The sequence below is a fragment of the Medicago sativa genome, chromosome 5, assembly GCF_051527215.1.
Source record: "Medicago sativa cultivar Bolivia chromosome 5, Bolivia_mono, whole genome shotgun sequence".
In the NCBI taxonomy this organism is placed as follows: domain Eukaryota; kingdom Viridiplantae; phylum Streptophyta; class Magnoliopsida; order Fabales; family Fabaceae; genus Medicago; species Medicago sativa.
The window spans coordinates 65,174,599-65,199,936 of record NC_140753.1 but is presented as its reverse complement, the minus strand read 5'-3'; the positions used below and the strand labels follow the sequence as shown (position 1 = coordinate 65,199,936).

The following is a 25,338-nucleotide window of genomic DNA, read 5'->3' as shown; positions in this document are numbered from 1 at the left end:
GATAAAATTAACCAAGAGATAAACGATCTCAGCAGTGACCAATAGCGATGAACAATGGGTTTGGTGTGGTTGACGACTAGGGTTTCTTTTTTAGTAGAAATGAACTAATGAGATGAGATGAAGATGAGAGAAAGTGAATGAATTAAAAAGTATTTTATGTTTAATTTTGGGCCTAACCATAAGTTTGTGTGAGGTAGGATAATATTAGTAAAATAAGGAGTGTGGTTATCATCGGATTGGTTCATCGATTTCACGGATCTTGAAATGAAAAACCATGAACCAAACCAAACTAGATCGGTTTGGTTCGGTTGATCGGTTTATTTAAAAATACAATTAAAAAAAATTCATATTTTCACAAAATATTTCATAGAACTTTATATAATTGTATTTCATATTTTGTTTTTTCATGTTCTCTATTTTTCATGTTCTCTATTTGAAATGTGTTTATCGATTTAATTCATTTTTTCATGATTTGTGCAAACCAGTGGTAGATTTTTCTTGGGACATGAGAGTCATAGCACCCGAAACTGTTACTCCATTCCATATCTTGATACCTTTAATATTTTATTTTTGTTTTAATTTATAATCAAGGGTTTTCTATAATCAAAATTAATCTTACTAAAAAGAACATTGTAACCTATGAAATATGACTCTGACTCACCTTATTCGACTATTCTAACGAGTGGTTTGTGTTTTCTATCTGTTACAGATGTACATAGTATTCTGTGTTTGCCTTGACTGTATTATGTATTGTTCCTGCCAACTGAGACACATTATTGTTCCTTTTATCAACGCATCCCTTGCCACTTTTTATCATGTTTTGTACAAATAGATGTTTTAGTTCATGGGAGCTAAAACATGGAACATGGGTCTTATACAGCTGAATTTTAAAGTTTCATGTATGTTTGACTGATTTTGACACTCATGTAACCAACCTTTGTGAAACATTTTAAACTTAGAAAAGATTTGCCTAAGTCGGATTAGGGGGTTCTTGTTCGGTTGCCCTTTCTTCAGCAACATAAAAAACCAACTAAACCTAATTTGATTGTTGACCATTCTTGGCTAGCAACTTTAATTATTTTTACTCGTTAGAAAAAAAATACTTTTTTTTTTTGTGGTGGCCGGCAACATCAAATGTGGTCTATAAATATTCTAAAATGTACTTTAGTACGTTCGTATGTCAAACAAACTTTGGATGTCATTATTAGTAATATGTTTTGTTATACTTACTAGATCGCGCGACCCGTGCTATCGCACGGGTCAATGATGGGCACAACATATAAGCACAATAATTTATTTATTTTTTTGAAACAACAAAGTTTATTAAAGCTACAGAAGGGTGCAAGCCGCACAACCAACCGCGCAAACGAAAACGGTACAAAACAACACAAACAGGGTGCCGTATATAGGCGGAACGCCAAACCTAAAACACAAAACCACCGGACTCCTAAAACAGAAAAACTCTGCCTCCTAAAGCTAGAGGGTGATGCTACGGTAGACAACGAACCAAACAGACCCGGAAAAAACAACCAGACAATAGGAATGACCCCCTACGCATACCACACCACCGCATCAAACCCAGCCCCCAAACACTCCAACGCGCGCAATCCTGCACCACAGCAGCTGCTGGCAGCAGCAACAACTGGTGACAGCAGAAAACAACCAGCAGCAGCAACTTAAACAGAAGACTGCAGACCTGCTATCAACACGGAAAAACCACACAGTAGACCGAAACAGAAGACAACAACAATAAATTAGAAGCATGTTAAATATAATGTAATTGAAACTTCATTACAACATAAGAACAATGACAGAGTAAATGCAGAAAATCAACAACCATAACATAGCACATTGCAAAATGAGTTCGATGTTAATCAAATTGTAACATTTAGGTCATATGAGTGAAACACACTAAACTCACTAAGTGGCTTTTTAAGCTCATTGTGGCTATTTAAGCTCACTACAAAGCAGAACTGAGCATTAATTCAAATTTTAGTGGCTGCTTAAGCCCACTACAAATCAGAACAAAAGATTAAACCAAAATAGGTGGTACAAACCTTTAACAGTCATACATAAACCAAAACAGTCTACTTTAAAAATGCTTGTCCATAAGTCAATACCCCCAAACTACATCTCATACTTCCTAAAAGCAAACAATGGTAAAAAAAAAAAAATGGTTTCATGAATCCTTCGCGCCATAACCATTCGGTTCCACCCACAACCAATCTTAAATTGAAGATATTATAATGATTTAACAAAAGAGATCACTTACCAAAAAGCCAGAATTAACTTCGTCTGAAGTCAGTCTTCTCGTAAGACAATTGGAAATCCATCTCATCAAATAGATTAACATGAAGGTCATTTTTTTTTTTAATGAAAAACTTCATAGGAGGGCATTTTTTTGACCTAAACATCTTATATGTTTTCTCTGTTAGTATCTTAAATGAAATCCTGTGAATAAATATTAGTTTTGAAAGCCTTGTGGCTGTTGTCTTGTGACAGTCGCTTTTTTTGTTTTGATTTTCGCCGTTTTTTGCCTTGCATATATTTATACTCCTCGTATAAATGTTTGTTTATAATATAAGCTGTTGCAAAGAAAATCTAATTTCTAATTAGAGAACAACGTAGCAGATATAAACTGATTGCATATTATTATGAACAGCAGATAAGACAACAATATCATCAAAAATTATAAAATAGAAGAATTTGGCTCAGCTTAAGACACATCTATTCTAACACTAAACACTGACAAAAACATAAAATAACCTTATGAAAATGCAACCCACATTATTCAAATAAATAAATCAAAGGTTATGTTATAATGGCTGAAGGATGAAATGAAATATAAAGAAAATACAATGAAGATGGTCATTTACTTTTGAATTGGAATAGGAAGATTTTATAATGCATTTCACCCCAAAGAGGAATGCATCACAGTCAGGTGTGATGCATGCATCTACATGACCTTCACTATTTAATTGGGCACATGGTGCTTCAGCTTCTCCTTTAGCCTTCAGTACAGGAATCCCAAGTAGCTTAGCAAATTCCTATCACCGATTAACATATAGCTATAAGGAAAGACGTCTAAAAGAAAAATTTACACAACAAAAAAGAAAAGAAAAAACAGAATCCACATCTGGAAAGTAAATAAGTGTTCCTGAATTCTGACATAAGATATAGAAGCAACATATTGGTAGAAAAATTAGTTGAATGCACCACGTTTTAGCAACTAAGTGCAAAAATATAGTTGTGACTTGTGATAACCATCAAGGTGAAAGAATTATATTATAGGTACTGTTGAAGCAAAGAAAGCAAGTTTGAAATATTATATAAAAGGGGAGATGCAAATCACTCCAAATGGAACCTCCACAATATTATAAGTATCCAATCTGCAGAAGAGTTAAGAGCGACTGCAACTTGAAATGAAAAAAAAAAATGAGACACTTCATTCCAGCCTACTCGACAAAAACACCCCTGCTACAAAATATCAATGGCGTCAGTTACTACCGGGAAACAAAAATTGAGATCATACAAAACTGGCCAAACAGCTGCACCATTCATGACAGACTCAAAGAATAACTGCTATTGATGAATTGATTAGTCTACCTGAAAGACACGAACCTTTGTGGAAAAGGATGGCTGCTCTGAATGGAAATAATTTATGCTCAAAAGGGTACAAACTCCCACCTCATAATGTTGATGCAATTCCTGCATGTATCATCCATGTATCTGCTAAACCATCAACACTGTGAAGGGAAATAACTTGCTAAAGAAACTACAGGAGAACATAATTTAATAGTATACTATTCACAATGAAATATGCATTTGTTTAACAACAAATTGGAATCAAGATTATAGAGTTTGAAAGACCACTACTATTTCTCAAGTAATGATTGTCTAATAGGATTTCAATGACATGATTGCAAATTCTCTTTGAAAGTATATGTGATCCAAATGGGCTAACCATACGTCTGATCAGTCTACTTATTAATAGAACTTGCAGTATTCAAGAATAACACATTAAAAAGGATTTCGAAAATAGCACTGGATTAGCAAAACCATCACTCAGTACGATTTAAGGATAGCACAACATGTTCTCCTGAAGGATTTCGAAAATTGCACTGGATTCCTGCATGTATCATCCATGTAATCATAAATTCAAAGTAATGCATACTTTGTTATATGCTTACGTATAACAAACAAAAGACTGAAGGCCACTTAAAGTTCATGGATTAACCATCAAAATATACTTTTCATTGAGTTCTTATTTAAACTTCAAGTACTACAACATATAAGTGTGCACAACATGAAATACAGGAAATACACTGGCTGCAAAGTAATTATTTATAGGAAGAGTTGATTATTTTAAAAAATAATTTTTGAAAACCAAATACAAAGGCTGATTATTTGTTTTCTTGATTTTCTCTCTTTTTTTAAGCTTAAAAGTGAGAGTTATGGCTTCAAAAGGAACAGTGATCCAAAGGAAATAATCCTTCATTCCTTCCTCATCATCAATGTGGCTATGGAAGCCAATTTTCACCTTTGTAGTGAAAAAAACTTCATTCCTTCTTGCAATTGATGAATACAAAAGAACTTGGACCCCTTTTGCTAAAAAAAAAAAAAAAGTCTAAGCCATTATAAAACATACTCCCTCCGGTCACTATTATAAGTAAAAATTGACTTTTTAAGTTCATTCAATAAATGATGTATGTGGTCTATATATAGACCACATACATAATTTATTGAATGAATCTAAAAAGTGAACTTTTGCTTATAATAGTGACCGGAGGGAGTATCACTTATTCTTAAAGTTTATTAGATTAAGCAACCCCTAAACCTAATAATTTCCCTCTAATTTTTTTTGAGAGGAATTTCCCTTTAATTGTACCGCAGTAAATTCTTATGAGGTTAACCCTAACGAGGAAGAAAATTGCTGTTCACACATTTGAGAAGGCTTGGACACACATGTAAAATACGGTTTTGCCCCCTCGACAGTTAAGTACCGAGGATTTAAAAATCCAGCTGCAGTTAACTGCCGAGGAAAACAATATTATAAAAACCTCGGTAGTTAACTACCGAGGAAAACAGACCCTTCTCTTTCTTCTTCTTCTTCTTCTTCCACTTCAATCCCTTTTTTTGTTTTTTTTCTTTCACAACCACAAAAACTGGTTTATATTATAAGCTTGCTTTTGTAGGAGACTAACTCATCTTAGCCTTGGTCAAGTATTGTGTTGTTTCTGCTATCTTCAAGTTATTAATGTCTTCGACGCAAATGGATGATGATGAAGTTTATCAATTTTAGATCCACGTTCACGTTTGTTGTGTTAATTTCACCATGCTTGCTTCGATTAACAACTGCCATTAAGAAAATGAATCTTCATATCATGTTTTTTTATAAAAGTAAAAAAAAATTAAAACAAATTCAACCGTAGAAGTAACGATTTTGTTGTGGTGTAAGCTTATTATTATATATATCTCTAAATTCTTGTTTGTGTTGAAATGGAATTCACAAGTGATATGGTTGAGAATTAATTTTTAAGCTTTGTGGGGCCTATCATGAATGATCATGCTTGCTTTGAGGGGGAAGAAGATATCCGAAAAACACCAGTATCATTCCTCGGTAGTTAACTACCGAGGTTTTCCTCGGTAGTTAACTGCAGCCGGATTTTTAATTCCTCGGCAGTTAACTGCCGAGGGGGCAAAATTGTATTTTACATGTGTGTCCCAACCTTATGCAATGTGTCAACAACAATTTTCAACGAGGAATGCTAGCGTCAACCGGTTATGCACTCTCTCTTGTATACTCTCCCAATTATACATCCACGTCACCCTATATTTTAGGCTTGTAATCGGCAACCGGTTCTCTCTTTCTTTTTTTATTTTTTTTATTTTTTTACAAAACAGAAGCCACCACTGTCACCCTATCAGTTTCCCTTCATCTCATTCTCTCTCTCTCTCTCTCTCTCTCTCTCTCTCTCTCTCTCTCTCTCTCTCTCTGTCAACTGCACTTGCACGCCACCACCGCTATCCATCAACCGTCTCACACCCACTAACCTCACTCTTTCCCCTACATAGTGGAATGTTCAATGAAAGCTGGTCTTTTTAATACTGAATCTCCTTTCTTTTTTTTATGTTTTATCAAGAGAAGATCTTCTATTTTGGACATCAATAGTGAGAAGATCTTCTGAGAAAATTGGTAAAAGAAACAACAAAAAAATGCATCTCCATGACAGCTCAATAAACCATCAAAACCCTTTTTTCTTCACTGTATAACTCCAATCAAAACCCGTTTTCTCTTCACCACATAACTCTCCTAAAAACCCCTTTTCTCTAGACTGTGTAACTCCCGTTGGAACAGAACCATCACAGCACCACCGCCGCCCAACGGTTGAACTTGGATCTAGAATGGTGTTTGAAGAAGAAAGGGTAATTACAAATGCAAACTTTCTTTGCTTTTGGGTTTCAATAATAAAAGGGAAATGTTAACTTGTGCCCTTGGGGCATAAGTTAAGAAGGCAAATGTAAAAAGTTTTTCTTGGAACTTATGAATTCAATATCGTAAAAATTACAAAAGTTATACTTTCAATATAAAATTTACGTTTAATTTTCATTTTAAACTCCTTAACTTGTACCCTAAGGCACAAGTTAACATGACCCGTAATAAAAAAGCGATAAAGTTTTAGAAATAAAAAAATGTTATAATTCTAAAAACCGCCTAAGCCTATCATCCGGTACATTGTTTTAAAAAACAGATGACGTGTCTTCATTAGTCAGCGAGTGTTTTTAAGAGAGTGTCTGAGCGATTGCCGCTAGCGCTCCTCTAACCCTAATATATTTCCCTCTCAAATTCTTGCCAACTAGTCTTTTCACCCGTGCTGCCGCACGTGTCATATATAGTTGAGAACACTATTACTTGAAGAAATAAATAATCATCCGCTATTTGAAGTGTTTATTGTGAAGGTAACACGGTATATTTAACATAACCGTATATATTTATTGAGAAGCTAATACGGTATATTTAACATACGTTCAATAACTACATAGATTAAGCCACGAAATTGGATACACAACTTGTCAATATTGCACGTGAATAATTACAATAACTAAATACGGTGATTAATAATGGTGAACAAATGCCACAATTGATCATAACAAAATGCTTAAAATATGGATGGATTTCGTCCATATTTGCAATGACATGAAAATACGGTGACTTAGGTCCCAATAATAGTCAAGTAGTGCATTAATAGTACATAACTTAATTGATTTATTAAGCTAAGCTTGTGAGAGAAACACAAAGCCTGCTAGAAAGGCTCCCCACAGTACTGATAACCGAAAAGCCCAGGCAGAAAATCTGCTCCCTAACAAAACCAAAGTCCCATGCAACAGTCTCTCCCAAAGCTAAAAAAGGAAAACCATAGGTATCAAACTGCAACACATCACCACTGCCAACACAGTTGAACCACAGACAACAGTCTGCCGTCCGAAAACCGCACCAGTCACAACCTCAAAGCTTTTGTCTCACTAACCACAGAAAACTTTCTATTCCATTGTCTTCTGAATAAGTTTTACCTGAAACAAAAACACAATTTTCTATAAAATTAGCATCTCCAAAGGACCAACTCCCAATATTTATTAGGATATGTACATCATCGTCATCACATAAAGTAGTATATTGATTTGATATCCCATGGAGATACTTCTTTCTTTCAGATGGGACTGAATCGGCAAACAATATTCTCTAAATGAAATATCGCAATCAAAGAAAACTATCTTAAAACTCAATTCATATTACTTGCTACTTGAAATAATATGAAAATGGGAGACATAATACATGTAGAGCAGAATGTGATGAAGAACGGGCAATGCCTAAATAGATCAAGGTAATTGAAAACACATCATAAATTTTTTAGGAAGGTGGAATACTAACCTGAACAAATTGCTTTTTCAGACTTGTTCAGTTATTTGATCATGTGTGAACAATTCAATCAAGGAAACATCATCATTTACTTGATCGGCATTAATCCCTTCCTGGTTGAATTCAATCCCATCTTGTTTGTGCTCTATATCAGTAGGAATTGGAATGCATATTGTCATTCGCTCCAATGTCAATTTCCATTGCATTGTTGTTGTCTGCCATGCCATGTATTTCAAGAACTTTCTCCTCTAATATAGTTCTGCCTTCTATGTCCTCTTCATCATCATCATCATCATCATCGTCGTCATCAATAATAATAACATCCTTATTATGAAAAGAGACATCACAATCGGACTCCATCATTTTCCGTCCTTTGTGGTTGATATCATGAGTGAGATTTTCCATGATTATACATAAACTGAATTCACCTGCACAAATACGGAAACAACCAAATAAATTAATCACATCATAGTACGACTATATTATATAACAGTTTGTTGTATTTCAGTTTCGCATTTACCTATATCCATGGCAAAGCAGCAGGTCAGCCAAAAAAGCAAAACAGTTTTCACCATAGACATTGAACAAACTACACATTGCGGAAAACTTCTTTATATACCACATTTGATGTAGTATTGATGCAATTACCATCTTCATCAATCGCAGATCATCCAAGCTACTCAATTTGACATGTCTAAAAGGTAACATGAATTCCTTCAACAAAGAAAAAAAAATAGAAACTGAATTTTAAGTTCAATATAAACTATATGAAGGCATATCAAACTAAAATAAACATCATACAACCCTTTCATTTGAGCGTGAGGAACTTGAATAGTTGATCAATGTTGAAACAGGAAAATGGAGATGTGTGAATGGGTAGTTGATGCATATTTTGACTCCATGATTACCTTATCTTCTTTAACTATGAAATTGATCAATCTTGAAACAAAGCTCATGCAAGAATGAAATTGGAAGTGTAAACAAAAATTAGATATCAAAACTCAAATCTTACTTTAACTACAAATAGCTTGTTTGGTTGTAAAATAACAGCCTTAGCACACCTCAAAACACACATCAATTAAAATGCAAAATAGTTTTCATCAAAGTGAATGCTTTTAAGGGCCATCTATCCTCCAAATAGCAACATATATTTCACTAACAACAAATGTGAGGATGCACCGAACACGTACCTGATAGTTAAATTCAAAACAATTACTATACAAATAACATAAGAATTACAAAAATAAGATACGGCCATATTATGTAATTGTCATGGCGCACCAAAAATACGGAGGTAGGATTTACCCTTCATCAAGGAGGCATACATGTCAATGAAATGTGCATATCTTCGTTGTGTCTCGTTTTCGTTGAAACCCGGATTCTCCACTGCTGGTCTCTCTACGACGATTTTTGCAGCGCAAATGTCAGTCATTCAATCAAGCTTCTGCCAAAAACATATCTTCTTTCATGTAATTCAGAAGGAAAACAATAGAAAACTTCAAAAGCATATAATAAAAATCATCAAGTGTTGCAAATATGATAAAAAAAAAAAGAATCAAGGAGACCCATGTGTGCAATTGAAAGTACTATTAAAAAAAAGCTTCAAACTATTTAGATAAGCAGGTACAAAGAATAAGTTTGATATTATACTAAAACTATGCTACTCAAAATGATAAAAGCAAAATCAAGGACAAAGCAAAATAAAAAACAGGCGTACCAAAAAAAGCCGACTGATAGAATCATGATTAAGATGACGGAGTGGAGATCGGAAATGATGATTCGGCGTGATGCAATAAAACTAAGCGAGCGAATGATCCAATGGGGTGACATGCATGAGAATTTTGGGAAGATGAACTAAGCGTGAAAGAGACGTTGAGAAGGACGAACGGTCAACGATGGGTGTTGCGTTTGAGGGTTGTTTGGTTCTTCGAGTGTGCAGGTGAGGAAAGTGGAAGACGCCAAAGAAGTTTTGGATGAAGAGTAGACGGTGGAGGTGTCGAGAGGGGAAGAGGTGAAATGGGTCTCAGAGTTTGAAGGAAAATGTTGATTTTATTTTTTAATTGGAAAATGAACAAAGTTAATTGAGATGAAGCCTTTTTGGTTCATTGGAATCATGTTCCGCCTAAGATAATAAGTGGTGCATTGGAAATACATTTATCATTAAATGGCAACAACTATTATTTGCGTTGGAAACAAACAATATGGTGGTAGGCAACAATTCAAATTCGACCGTCAGATATATTTTGATTGAAATCAACGGTCAACATTAATTGGCGCCTAAATCAATTAGGTTTAGGGTTAGAATTAGGGTTGGAGTGTTAGCTAGGATTAGATATAAAGATTTTAATTTCGAATTTTGTTTTTTGGAATCAGACCTTATTAATTCGGTGGCATTAACTAAACAATGTTGTGAACCGTGATACATTAGTCTTTCAGAATATTTTGGTTTTGAATGTATGCTTGAACTACTAACTGCATTTAATCACGTCTATTGGGATACCCATGGAAAACCATACAGCTCTCCACTCAACACCACAATGGTATATTTCCCACACAGATGCACATGTTACCCCACCCTCCCTCTCTCCAATTTCCAAGATCCTATTAGCAAGCTCATATGTTATCGAGCTTAGCTTGCTGCCCTTTCCAGTTTTTTCCATTTTAATTTAATACTCTATCATTTGTTTTCTTCTTCTTTCTTACCCTTCATCTCATTTGCTTTCTCTCTTCATTTTTCTATCATTTTTTTCTATCCTCATATATTTTTCTGCTTCTGTTTCAAGCATGGCATTGCAGTTTTTTCAATCTGGAGCAGAAGAGGAAATGGCGCGGGTATGTAGAAATTGATTGTAGTTGTTTGCTTGGCTGGGTATTTTTTGTTTTGGGTTTTTGTTTTCGTTCTATCACTTGGAATCAATTCCATTAATCTTTGTCTAAAGTTAATTTTGTCTCCTTTACTTGATTTTGTCTTCTCTCATCCAATTTTTCTATCAATGATTGATCTTTTACGAATGAAGTTTAGGTAAGTGGATTTTACAACTTTTTTTTTGTTACATGGCTTTTAGTCTTTTACAACTTGAGGCACTCATCATTTAGCAAAACTATTTGTGTGTCTTTTACTAGGGAAGAAAAAAAACGAATGATGCAGTGAGAGTAAGTATTAGAAAGAAGACTTAGGGGGTAAATGCTTCTTTTTTATGATGATCTTCCGTGAAATTGGTTGTATAGCTGTTCGCGTCTGTATATTATTGGAGCCTCCTGTAAAACATTGTCATCAGAATTCACACTCCATAAGTTCTACATGCAATTGAACTTAGCATATGGTTTTACATATGACTGATATGAGTGCACGACACATTTAGACTAAAAAGAGAACTACCATGCATGTAAGAAAAGCCAAAACCATATTAAAAGAAAAATACAGTGAAAAGGTTGTATCCGACGCATAAAATTAGAGCCAATATATTCACACAAATGACATGATGAGTGATGATCAATTGCATATATTAGAACAAATGAGTCATAACTTTGTGGTTGGCCATTGGCAGTTTTGCAGAATTGTTAAGGCCTGTTGTGTTTTCTTCATTTTGATTTTAGGTGCTATAGCACAACATTGTATTTCTTTAGCCTTTTGCTTCTCCACTTTTCTGTTGTTGCATATTGAAGTCATTATTTCATCGAGAGAATGATTTTACTTTGAAACATTATTATTTCAAGAATGAGGTGGTCAAGAAAAATGTGTATCAAATTAAGTAAATGTAATGATTGATTAATGCTATTTTACTTTCTTTAGTCTTTAGAAGTTTAGATATACTTAGATGAATAAATTTGGAGGATTGTTATGGTTTTGCTTCCTGTAAGAAATTTTGGAAGCTGTTTTCACAGTTAGCAATCAATTGCAGATTTATGAAGTTGAGGACCCTAAAAAACACAGCAGTTGCGATGACGTTGGTGGATCTTAGCTATGTCGAGTTTTGATCTACAATTCTAGACTCTTTTTTGGTATGAATATGGTTCTGCAATTTAAGACTAAGACTATGGTTCTTCAATATGGACCGTTGTTAACTACAACTCCATAGAGTCAAACCAATTGTTAGTTCAAATATTTAGTCAAAATTCCCATGAAAAGTTGGACAGAGTCAAAATTGTCAATATTTTTGTCTAAACGGCAAATAATTTAGTTTCCTTAAGTAATATTAAGTTGAGATTGTCTTAGTAAATAAAATTCTGAAGTTTTACAAATGAAAAGAAACAAGCACAAAAGCATATGACTCAACTGATTTATAGAAATCTGGTTTGGTATTTTCCTTATCAGTTACTCTTTTTGCAATTAATTTTAATATTAATTGTATGAGTTACTACTTTTGCAATTCTCTATTTGGAATTATGCTTGAATATGAAATCTAAGGTATTGGCAATTAAGGGGGGATGCCTTCCATTATTTTACATTAAAATTAAAGAATGAAGCAATGCTTGATTCCATCTCTAAACTGTATGTCATCCCTATGTGTTTGATTTTGACGTACGTACATGTTTTGGCTCCTTTTTGGCATAACATTTCTTTTGAATTAATGACCACCCTCCATGGATGGGATATATATGGTTTTGGTATTGGAAAAAAAAAACATTGACTAATAAATGAAAATTGTTGTTGACACATTGCATAATGTTGTGTCACATATATAAAATACGTTTTTGCCCACTCGGTAGTTAACTGCCTAGGAATTCATAGCCGGCGGCAGTTAACTGCCGAGGAAATACTCGGTAGTTAACTGCCGAGGAAAACATTTATGCAGACAGTTGGTTCTGCATAAATGCTAAGCATTTCCTAGCCATTTTTAGGCCATTTTTTTACCTGTAATTAAACCAAAGCAGTTCCAAAGGCAATATAATTCATACAACATTTAAACTCACTTATAAACAAGTAAAATACAATATCTTTTACAATTGTCCATAATTAAATCAAACCGACATTTCGTTCAAACTACACAAAAGTTTGAAATTCATCAAAACGTTACAAAGTGTCCATAATTAAGTGTCCATAATCAAACAACACATTACAACTCATTACACATCATTAAATTAAATCCCTACTTACATTCATCACAATTGCATATGGAACGAACATACATATATAATATATTATTTTCCACCATATTCCGAAACATAAATCCGACGTCGCTATCGTCTTTAATAAGCCAAGGCATATAGCTTGCCGTTTTCCATGCGTATTCATCTCTATCTTCTCCTAGGTCTATGCATGGCATTTGGCCAAACATGTGACGTGTATATTGAATTTCACCAAGATGCTCAAAATAAGTGTTAAGTTGTGCCTTCAAATCATCAAGAGAGTTTGTCGGCGTTATCATAACCTTAATCGTCTTTTTAAACGCGGAGTACCTAACATGCCCTTCAAATTTTGCAATCTCAGACATGTTTCACTTGACAAAAGCTTTAAGAAAAGAATCATAGATTAGAACAAAATTAAATATAATGTAATAACAAATAAATCAAATGAGTAAACATTAATAAGCTATAAATAAGTATTGCACTAGTTTCAAGTAAATAAAAGTCATATTATCATATATATCAATATAAAATACATAATGTTACTTATATATTGGCCACAAAAAATTGGCGTTACAATATCGATCCCAAAATATACATCGGTGTAATTTCTACCAAAAAAAAGGACTAACACCGAAAAAAAATCACTCGTTAAAGGGAAACTGATTGGAGAAGATCAAGTGACATAGAATCTTCCTCATCTTCCGCAATAACTTCAAATTGTTGCTTTGGTTTTTCGGGAGTGTCCAACAAAATTGGCGCCGCTTTGTTTGACTCCTTTTGTGGTTTCGACAGTTTGTTTCCACTTTCAATAGCCATGAGCTTTCGGAACAACTCATGTTGATCCAAATACTCATCTTCCCAAGTCACCGCATCTTGTTTCTTGTGATTGTGCCACTCCGTAGATGATGGAGGTAGTGGACAACCATTCTTCAACTAAATAAGCACTAAATGATTCGGAATTACCCCTAGGCACAAGATGAGAGTTTTTTGCTTACCCAACGGTGGTGGCCCTCTTAGTGGGAAAAAAGATTCCGAGTTACCAACTTCAAGATTTGTCAACACGACCACACACCTTTTGTAATAATTAGCAACAATGTGTCCCATGTCCGGAAAAGTCAACCACTTATCAACAAGAAGTGCACAACTTTTTGTATTTACGGGAGGATGTAAGCCATTTAAAATGTAGTTATAACGATCATCACCCGCAAATACTTCAACATAATCATCTCTATGATCTTTCAATTCTTGAATAAGATGTGTACGAATCATGAGATGATTTTGTTCGGTCAAGCCCATGAACTCGGCTATAGCCCGGAATCCACAATGTCCATCGCCAATAACATCCACCACTTTTTCAATAAATGGAAGCATGAAGCGTGGCATATAATCAATAGGCCTCATAACCGGGATAACCTTAGGCTTTGGATACCGAGAAGGTGGTGAAACTGGGGAAAGTGATGTTTTACCAAGACGAGCACCTTTTTTCCTTTTATATGATGATGTTGTTGGTGATGGTGACGGTTGACTTTTCGGATTTTGGGAATCAACAACCTCCCAAGAAGAAGGGATCCGACTAGTTGATGTAATTTTTTCTTTAGACCTCGCAATGTCAGATTTTTTCTTGGCTCCCTTGGTTGGTACTTTTCGTGGTGGTGGAGACATCATGGTGGTTTTTTTTTCTTTAGACCTCGCAATGTCAGCTTTTTTCTTGGCTCCCTTGGTTGGTACTTTTCGTGGTGGTGGAGACATCATGGTGGTTTTAGGAAATGCCAACTGCAGCAAAGCCTCTTTGACTTCAAGCTTCATTTGGAAAGGGAGTTTCTTGAGACGTTCTACAATACCCTTCAACTCATCATCGACATAAAAACCAACTTCATTACTTTCTTCGCCCATGCGTAACCTTTGCCAATGGTGGTGTATCTCATCCAATAAAATTGGCTTTTCTTCAAGGAGTTTAGTAGCAATTTCGCATGCACATGGTAGGCCGTAAGATGTCCTTTGAACACAACCACAAATTTCCTTGTCCATGCACAATGTTTCCCTACAACGTGACTCTTCCAAAGCAATGTTGTCCAAAGCATATCTAGACACATGACCACCTAAGCCGGAGTACAAAGTGACATCTTTGAATCTATGTTCCAACACGGTAACGCTCTAACTAAAGATTGTTTGTATCGTAGTGAACTGAAGCAACAACATGTCATGTATTTTCTCCCAACAAGTACCCAAATCACCCACACTATTGTCCAAATATTTCTTCACTAAAGCATGAGCCGATTCTACCCTATTGGTGGTCCTGCAACCAAGATGCAACACACGGTCTGTCCATGCCCTCACTATTTTTTCCTTCACTTCATTCAAGGTGGTCATGGCATAACTTAGGAAAAGTGGGAAATCACTACATGAATCTTGGAACTCCACTAATGCATTTTCATATAACTCTTGAGTGGGTGATTCAACCATAGCTTTCCATGCCCTCATGATCTTCTTGACAACATCGCGAGGTTTCACCTCTTTCCCATCCTTTTTCCCCAAAGGATATTTACAATCTAAGACGCACCTTTGTTTAACATTTGCTTGCACATGAAAGTAACAATTCATTGCATAACTTTTCGGGAAAACAATTCGAACTGCTTTCATCAAAGGCCCATCCCTGTCGGTAACAATGTCCTTAGGCATATTCATCTTTGACGTAAGAAGTTTACGCAACACTTTTAAAACCCAAACAATGTTTTCCTCTTTCTCATGTGTCAAGAATCCAAACCCAACCGAATATGTCAAATCGGTCGAAGTGACCCCAACTACCTCAAACATTGGCATCTTGTACATGTTGGTTTTGTAGGTGGAGTCCATAACCAAAACCGTTGGAAAATTGTTAAACAACTTAACGGATGTTGGATGAGCCCAAAAGATATCTTCGATTGTAGTACTTTCACTTTGTGTTCTTGAGTAATAAGTATAGTTGTGCTCCTCCAACTTCGAGATTAGATATTGCAACAACTTCTTGTCACCTCTATTTGCCTTTCATATTTGTTGACGTTCATTGTACACTTGCTTCACATTTGTCATGCAATGTGGTCTTTTGTTCTTCAAGTGTATCAAAATATTTCTTGGAAGCATCTTGCTCTTGGTCAAGTCACGTACAATCTTCTTGTCATCCTCCTTTAATATACCAGCAAGAATGTGTCCTTCTAAAGCCGGCTTCATCACATGGTTGTAAACTCCATTAAGAATGTTCAATCTCCATTCCTTTGTTTGCGTACTTTGATATCCACTAATCATGAACAAGCACCCACATTTTCTTGAGCCCGTTGTCGCATGCTTCGGTTTTTTTTAGGCACTTTGTGAGCTCCACTCCTTTCACACACTAGGCGCAACATTGGATGAATCAAGCTTGATCTTTGTGTAATAATTGTAAATCCCACCTTATTTGCTTGACGATGTACCCACTCAAGCAATTCTTCTCTATCTTTCCACTTAACGTCGTCCGAAAAAAACCTAGCCGTGTCAACTTCGTGGGCTTGAAGTGGGAGGACACCGGGGCCAACATATTTAGAAGCTTCAACATGGACGGAAGCTCCATCAATGTTTGGTTTGGCTTCAACCTTAGGCGGTTTGACATCTCCGAAAATTTGGACAAAATTTTGTTTTGTCTCTCCCGGAACATCTTCCGCGTTCTCTACCATTACTATAATTAAGCAACACAAAAATATGAATTAACAACTAACTAATGCATAAACATACATGCCATAATGAATTAAAACAAAGAAAAACAAAAAAAAAAAACAGAAAAAAAATTGAAAAAAATGCCAGTAGCTGCCATTTTTCGGTTGTGAAAATTTTTTCACAAGTATTCCTCGGTAGTTAACTACCGTGGTTTTCCTCGGCAGTAAGCTACCGAGAATTTCCTCGGCAGTATACTACCAAGATTTACCATGCCAGGGTTCTACGTAACTGACGTAGATACCCATACAATAACCAAAAAATAAACCTATTAAAATGCTCAATACCTTTTTTTTTTACGTCAAGAGTGTGTTGATACCTCTTATGCTTGATGCTTGAATGATTTTGGAGCAAGATTTGATGAAAAAAATTATTGGATTTGGGGGGGGATTGGATGAAATGGTATGGAAGTTGATGAAAATAGTGTGTAGGGGGAGCAGGTGACTGTTTCATCTAATGAAACATATTTCTCGACAGTTAACTACCGAGGTTTTCCTTGGCAGTTAACTACCGAGGTTTTTCTCGGCAGTTAACTGCAGCCGATTTTGAATTCCTCGTGCAGAGGGGGCAAAATCGTATTTTACATGTGTGACACAGCCTTATGCAATGTGTCAACAACGATTTTCCTAATAAATTCACATCTTTTGCTTAGTCCCTGTCCCATCCCACAGCAAATGGCATTTTTGTTAATTTCATACATATTAAAAAAAATTGTATAAATGAGAGAGATACTCTTAATAAAGAATTATTTATCATGTATTGAAATAATCATCATTATCATAGATGCATGGTGAAATAAATTGGGCAAAATTACACTTTTAGTCCCTTAACTTAATTTCAGGTAACAGTTTGGTCCTTTATCTTTTTTTCATTTCAATTTGGTCCTTTTTGTCCATTTTCATATACATTTTCAAGCTTCAAATTTAATATTCTTATGCAAACATAGACAAGGATCATAAATTTGAAGGCTGAAAGACCATAAGAAAATAAAATCATGAATCTTAAGCTTAAATATTTATATGTAAATGGATCAAAAGGACAAAATTGAAATGAAAAAAAGATAAAGGACTAAACTGTTACCTAAAATAAAGTTAAGGGACTAAAAGTGTAATTTTGCCAATAAATTGACTATGAAGTGATGAAAGTTTATCATATCATGTTTAATGGTAATTGTTATACCTTAATTTTGGACCTAAAAATACTTGTTCAAAATTTTCTTTCATCTCTGATATATGTCTATTACTCTTGAAGAATTGCCAATTTGCTATTATTTACACTGACATTTTGCTCTGCTTTATCTCTCAACTTAGCTTTAAAAATCTCTTCAACTGTGTATTTGTCCATGTTTTCTTGCATTTCAAGTCATCCAAAACATCTTTCTTACATTTCAAGTCATTTGAATTTGTCTCCGATCAATTGCATATTTCCCTGCATTTTATTTCAATGTTATTTGCAAAATTCATGAAAAAGGGTATTTTAGTCATTTCCTGTATCCCAACTCATTTTATTCCTTTAAAAAATTGTTTGAGTCTTTTCAATTGGTTTGAATAAGTCTTCATTTCAATTCTATGTCAAAATCCATTTTAAAAATTGCATTTGAAGTCATTTTGAGTCAGTTTAGCCCCTAGGGGCATTTTAGTCTTTTCATGTGCTAAAACTCTGTTTAATTTCCAAAAAAATTGTCTCTGAGTCTTTTAATTTCGCTTGTATAAACTCTTGCTTTAATTCCATGTCAAAAATCATATTAAAATTGCATCTGAGTCATTTTTAGTCGTTTTGGTCCCCAGGGGCATTTTGGTCATTTCACACGAAATTTTGGCAGAGAGAGGTTACTTTAAAGTACCTCATTTAAGTAGTTGGTTCGTTTTAGTCCATTTTGTGTTTTTTATTGGTTTCACTTTACGTTTATTCCAAATTACATTTTTTAATTCAATTTTATTAATTCTTTTTGCACTTCAGTCCTTTTTCTTTGTTTTATTTCTTTTTTCCTTTAAAATCTTTTCCAAATTGCATTTTGGTCCTCCAAGTCAAACTTTCTTTTTTAAGTCTTTTTTTGGTCAATTGCATGTTTCACTTGACAAAAGCTTTAAGAAAAGAATCATAGATTAGAACAAAATTAAATATAATGTAATAACAAATAAATCAAATGAGTAAACATTAATAAGCTATAAATAAGTATTGCACTAGTTTCAAGTAAATAAAAGTCATATTATCATATATATCAATATAAAATACATAATGTTACTTATATATTGGCCACAAAAAATTGGCGTTACAATATCGATCCCAAAATATACATCGGTGTAATTTCTACCAAAAAAAAGGACTAACACCGAAAAAAAATCACTCGTTAAAGGGAAACTGATTGGAGAAGATCAAGTGACATAGAATCTTCCTCATCTTCCGCAATAACTTCAAATTGTTGCTTTGGTTTTTCGGGAGTGTCCAACAAAATTGGCGCCGCTTTGTTTGACTCCTTTTGTGGTTTCGACAGTTTGTTTCCACTTTCAATAGCCATGAGCTTTCGGAACAACTCATGTTGATCCAAATACTCATCTTCCCAAGTCACCGCATCTTGTTTCTTGTGATTGTGCCACTCCGTAGATGATGGAGGTAGTGGACAACCATTCTTCAACTAAATAAGCACTAAATGATTCGGAATTACCCCTAGGCACAAGATGAGAGTTTTTTGCTTACCCAACGGTGGTGGCCCTCTTAGTGGGAAAAAAGATTCCGAGTTACCAACTTCAAGATTTGTCAACACGACCACACACCTTTTGTAATAATTAGCAACAATGTGTCCCATGTCCGGAAAAGTCAACCACTTATCAACAAGAAGTGCACAACTTTTTGTATTTACGGGAGGATGTAAGCCATTTAAAATGTAGTTATAACGATCATCACCCGCAAATACTTCAACATAATCATCTCTATGATCTTTCAATTCTTGAATAAGATGTGTACGAATCATGAGATGATTTTGTTCGGTCAAGCCCATGAACTCGGCTATAGCCCGGAATCCACAATGTCCATCGCCAATAACATCCACCACTTTTTCAATAAATGGAAGCATGAAGCGTGGCATATAATCAATAGGCCTCATAACCGGGATAACCTTAGGCTTTGGATACCGAGAAGGTGGTGAAAGTGGGGAAAGTGATGTTTTACCAAGACGAGCACCTTTTTTCCTTTTATATGATGATGTTGTTGGTGATGGTGACGGTTGACTTTCCGGATTTTGGGAATCAACAACCTCCCAAGAAGAAGGGATCCGACTAGTTGATGTAATTTTTTCTTTAGACCTCGCAATGTCAGATTTTTTCTTGGCTCCCTTGGTTGGTACTTTTCGTGGTGGTGGAGACATCATGGTGGTTTTTTTTTTCTTTAGACCTCGCAATGTCAGCTTTTTTCTTGGCTCCCTTGGTTGGTACTTTTCGTGGTGGTGGAGACATCATGGTGGTTTTAGGAAATGCCAACTGCAGCAAAGCCTCTTTGACTTCAAGCTTCATTTGGAAAGGGAGTTTCTTGAGACGTTCTACAATACCCTTCAACTCATCATCGACAGAAAAACCAACTTCATTACTTTTCGCCCATGCGTAACCTTTGCCAATGGTGGTGTATCTCATCCAATAAAATTGGCTTTTCTTCAAGGAGTTTAGTAGCAATTTCGCATGCACATGGTAGGCCGTAAGATGTCCTTTGAACACAACCACAAATTTCCTTGTCCATGCACAATGTTTCCCTACAACGTGACTCTTCCAAAGCAATGTTGTCCAAAGCATATCTAGACACATGACCACCTAAGCCGGAGTACAAAGTGACATCTTTGAATCTATGTTCCAACACGGTAACGCTCTAACTAAAGATTGTTTGTATCGTAGTGAACTGAAGCAACAACATGTCATGTATTTTCTCCCAACAAGTACCCAAATCACCCACACTATTGTCCAAATATTTCTTCACTAAAGCATGAGCCGATTCTACCCTATTGGTGGTCCTGCAACCAAGATGCAACACACGGTCTGTCCATGCCCTCACTATTTTTTCCTTCACTTCATTCAAGGTGGTCATGGCATAACTTAGGAAAAGTGGGAAATCACTACATGAATCTTGGAACTCCACTAATGCATTTTCATATAACTATTGAGTGGGTGATTCAACCATAGCTTTCCATGCCCTCATGATCTTCTTGACAACATCGCGAGGTTTCACCTCTTTCCCATCCTTTTTCCCCAAAGGATATTTACAATCTAAGACGCACCTTTGTTTAACATTTGCTTGCACATGAAAGTAACAATTCATTGCATAACTTTTCGGGAAAACAATTCGAACCGCTTTCATCAAAGGCCCATCCCTGTCGGTAACAATGTCCTTAGGCATATTCATCTTTGACGTAAGAAGTTTACGCAACACTTTTAAAACCCAAACAATGTTTTCCTCTTTCTCATGTGTCAAGAATCCAAACCCAACCGAATATGTCAAATCGGTCGAAGTGACCCCAACTACCTCAAACATTGGCATCTTGTACATGTTGGTTTTGTAGGTGGAGTCCATAACCAAAACCGTTGGAAAATTGTTAAACAACTTAACGGATGTTGGATGAGCCCAAAAGATATCTTCGATTGTAGTACTTTCACTTTGTGTTCTTGAGTAATAAGTATAGTTGTGCTCCTCCAACTTCGAGATTAGATATTGCAACAACTTCTTGTCACCTCTATTTGCCTTTCATATTTGTTGACGTTCATTGTACACTTGCTTCACATTTGTCATGCAATGTGGTCTTTTGTTCTTCAAGTGTATCAAAATATTTCTTGGAAGCATCTTGCTCTTGGTCAAGTCACGTACAATCTTCTTGTCATCCTCCTTTAATATACCAGCAAGAATGTGTCCTTCTAAAGCCGGCTTCATCACATGGTTGTAAACTCCATTAAGAATGTTCAATCTCCATTCCTTTGTTTGCGTACTTTGATATCCACTAATCATGAACAAGCACCCACATTTTCTTGAGCCCGTTGTCGCATGCTTCGGTTTTTTTTAGGCACTTTGTGAGCTCCACTCCTTTCACACACTAGGCGCAACATTGGATGAATCAAGCTTGATCTTTGTGTAATAATTGTAAATCCCACCTTATTTGCTTGACGATGTACCCACTCAAGCAATTCTTCTCTATCTTTCCACTTAACGTCGTCCGAAAAAAACCTAGCCGTGTCAACTTCGTGGGCTTGAAGTGGGAGGACACCGGGGCCAACATATTTAGAAGCTTCAACATGGACGGAAGCTCCATCAATGTTTGGTTTGGCTTCAACCTTAGGCGGTTTGACATCTCCGAAAATTTGGACAAAATTTTGTTTTGTCTCTCCCGGAACATCTTCCGCGTTCTCTACCATTACTATAATTAAGCAACACAAAAATATGAATTAACAACTAACTAATGCATAAACATACATGCCATAATGAATTAAAACAAAGAAAAACAAAAAAAAAACAGAAAAAAATTGAAAAAAATGCCAGTAGCTGCCATTTTTCGGTTGTGAAAATTTTTTCACAAGTATTCCTCGGTAGTTAACTACCGTGGTTTTCCTCGGCAGTAAGCTACCGAGAATTTCCTCGGCAGTATACTACCAAGATTTACCATGCCAGGGTTCTACGTAACTGACGTAGATACCCATACAATAACCAAAAAATAAACCTATTAAAATGCTCAATACCTTTTTTTTTTACGTCAAGAGTGTGTTGATACCTCTTATGCTTGATGCTTGAATGATTTTGGAGCAAGATTTGATGAAAAAAATTATTGGATTTGGGGGGGGATTGGATGAAATGGTATGGAAGTTGATGAAAATAGTGTGTAGGGGGAGCAGGTGACTGTTTCATCTAATGAAACATATTTCTCGACAGTTAACTACCGAGGTTTTCCTTGGCAGTTAACTACCGAGGTTTTTCTCGGCAGTTAACTGCAGCCGATTTTGAATTCCTCGTGCAGAGGGGGCAAAATCGTATTTTACATGTGTGACACAGCCTTATGCAATGTGTCAACAACGATTTTCCTAATAAATTCACATCTTTTGCTTAGTCCCTGTCCCATCCCACAGCAAATGGCATTTTTGTTAATTTCATACATATTAAAAAAAATTGTATAAATGAGAGAGAAACTCTTAATAAAGAATTATTTATCATGTATTGAAATAATCATCATTATCATAGATGCATGGTGAAATAAATTGGGCAAAATTACACTTTTAGTCCCTTAACTTAATTTCAGGTAACAGTTTGGTCCTTTATCTTTTTTTCATTTCAATTTGGTCCTTTTTGTCCATTTTCATATACATTTTCAAGCTTCAAATTTAATATTCTTATGCAAACATAGACAAGGATCATAAATTTGAAGGCTGAAAGACCATAAGAAAATAAAATCATGAATCTTAAGCTTAAATATTTATATGTAAATGGATCAAAAGGACAAAATTGAAATGAAAAAAAGATAAAGGACTAAACTGTTACCTAAAATAAAGTTAAGGGACTAAAAGTGTAATTTTGCCAATAAATTGACTATGAAGTGATGAAAGTTTATCATATCATGTTTAATGGTAATTGTTATACCTTAATTTTGGACCTAAAAATACTTGTTCAAAATTTTCTTTCATCTCTGATATATGTCTATTACTCTTGAAGAATTGCCAATTTGCTATTATTTACACTGACATTTTGCTCTGCTTTATCTCTCAACTTAGCTTTAAAAATCTCTTCAACTGTGTATTTGTCCATGTTTTCTTGCATTTCAAGTCATCCAAAACATCTTTCTTACATTTCAAGTCATTTGAATTTGTCTCCGATCAATTGCATATTTCCCTGCATTTTATTTCAATGTTATTTGCAAAATTCATGAAAAAGGGTATTTTAGTCATTTCCTGTATCCCAACTCATTTTATTCCTTTAAAAAATTGTTTGAGTCTTTTCAATTGGTTTGAATAAGTCTTCATTTCAATTCTATGTCAAAATCCATTTTAAAAATTGCATTTGAAGTCATTTTGAGTCAGTTTAGCCCCTAGGGGCATTTTAGTCTTTTCATGTGCTAAAACTCTGTTTAATTTCCAAAAAAATTGTCTCTGAGTCTTTTAATTTCGCTTGTATAAACTCTTGCTTTAATTCCATGTCAAAAATCATATTAAAATTGCATCTGAGTCATTTTTAGTCGTTTTGGTCCCCAGGGGCATTTTGGTCATTTCACACGAAATTTTGGCAGAGAGAGGTTACTTTAAAGTACCTCATTTAAGTAGTTGGTTCCTTTTAGTCCATTTTGTGTTTTTTATTGGTTTCACTTTACGTTTATTCCAAATTACATTTTTTAATTCAATTTTATTAATTCTTTTTGCACTTCAGTCCTTTTTCTTTGTTTTATTTCTTTTTTCCTTTAAAATCTTTTCCAAATTGCATTTTGGTCCTCCAAGTCAAACTTTCTTTTTTAAGTCTTTTTTTGGTCAATTGCATGTTTCACTTGACAAAAGCTTTAAGAAAAGAATCATAGATTAGAACAAAATTAAATATAATGTAATAACAAATAAATCAAATGAGTAAACATTAATAAGCTATAAATAAGTATTGCACTAGTTTCAAGTAAATAAAAGTCATATTATCATATATATCAATATAAAATACATAATGTTACTTATATATTGGCCACAAAAAATTGGCGTTACAATATCGATCCCAAAATATACATCGGTGTAATTTCTACCAAAAAAAAGGACTAACACCGAAAAAAAATCACTCGTTAAAGGGAAACTGATTGGAGAAGATCAAGTGACATAGAATCTTCCTCATCTTCCGCAATAACTTCAAATTGTTGCTTTGGTTTTTCGGGAGTGTCCAACAAAATTGGCGCCGCTTTGTTTGACTCCTTTTGTGGTTTCGACAGTTTGTTTCCACTTTCAATAGCCATGAGCTTACGGAACAACTCATGTTGATCCAAATACTCATCTTCCCAAGTCACCGCGTCTTGTTTCTTGTGATTGTGCCACTCCGTAGATGATGGAGGTAGTGGACAACCATTCTTCAACTAAATAAGCACTAAATGATTCGGAATTACCCCTAGGCACAAGATGAGAGTTTTTTGCTTACCCAACGGTGGTGGCCCTCTTAGTGGGAAAAAAGATTCCGAGTTACCAACTTCAAGATTTGTCAACACGACCACACACCTTTTGTAATAATTAGCAACAATGTGTCCCATGTCCGGAAAAGTCAACCACTTATCAACAAGAAGTGCACAACTTTTTGTATTTACGGGAGGATGTAAGCCATTTAAAATGTAGTTATAACGATCATCACCCGCAAATACTTCAACATAATCATCTCTATGATCTTTCAATTCTTGAATAAGATGTGTACGAATCATGAGATGATTTTGTTCGGTCAAGCCCATGAACTCGGCTATAGCCCGGAATCCACAATGTCCATCGCCAATAACATCCACCACTTTTTCAATAAATGGAAGCATGAAGCGTGGCATATAATCAATAGGCCTCATAACCGGGATAACCTTAGGCTTTGGATACCGAGAAGGTGGTGAAAGTGGGGAAAGTGATGTTTTACCAAGACGAGCACCTTTTTTCCTTTTATATGATGATGTT

General features: G+C 35.1%; 3 long non-coding RNA genes across 3 annotated transcripts; all 3 read right to left on the bottom strand.

Annotated features, from left to right (window-relative positions):
• Positions 1-1,280: 1,280 nt before the first annotated feature.
• LOC146924042 (uncharacterized) lies at positions 1,281-3,745 on the bottom strand. Its single transcript, XR_015010026.1, has 5 exons — positions 3,607-3,745; positions 3,365-3,474; positions 2,877-3,047; positions 2,273-2,585; positions 1,281-1,699 (listed from the first exon to the last, which is right to left on the bottom strand). It is a non-coding gene; the product is annotated as an uncharacterized LOC146924042 (long non-coding RNA).
• A 3,272-nt stretch (positions 3,746-7,017) lies between these two features.
• Positions 7,018-8,729, bottom strand: LOC146924041 (uncharacterized). The gene is made up of 3 exons (XR_015010024.1): positions 8,439-8,729; positions 7,931-8,346; positions 7,018-7,572 (listed from the first exon to the last, which is right to left on the bottom strand). It is a non-coding gene; the product is annotated as an uncharacterized LOC146924041 (long non-coding RNA).
• A 5-nt stretch (positions 8,730-8,734) lies between these two features.
• LOC146924040 (uncharacterized) lies at positions 8,735-10,063 on the bottom strand. The gene is made up of 3 exons (XR_015010025.1): positions 9,636-10,063; positions 9,224-9,362; positions 8,735-9,108 (listed from the first exon to the last, which is right to left on the bottom strand). It is a non-coding gene; the product is annotated as an uncharacterized LOC146924040 (long non-coding RNA).
• Positions 10,064-25,338: the final 15,275 nt, after the last annotated feature.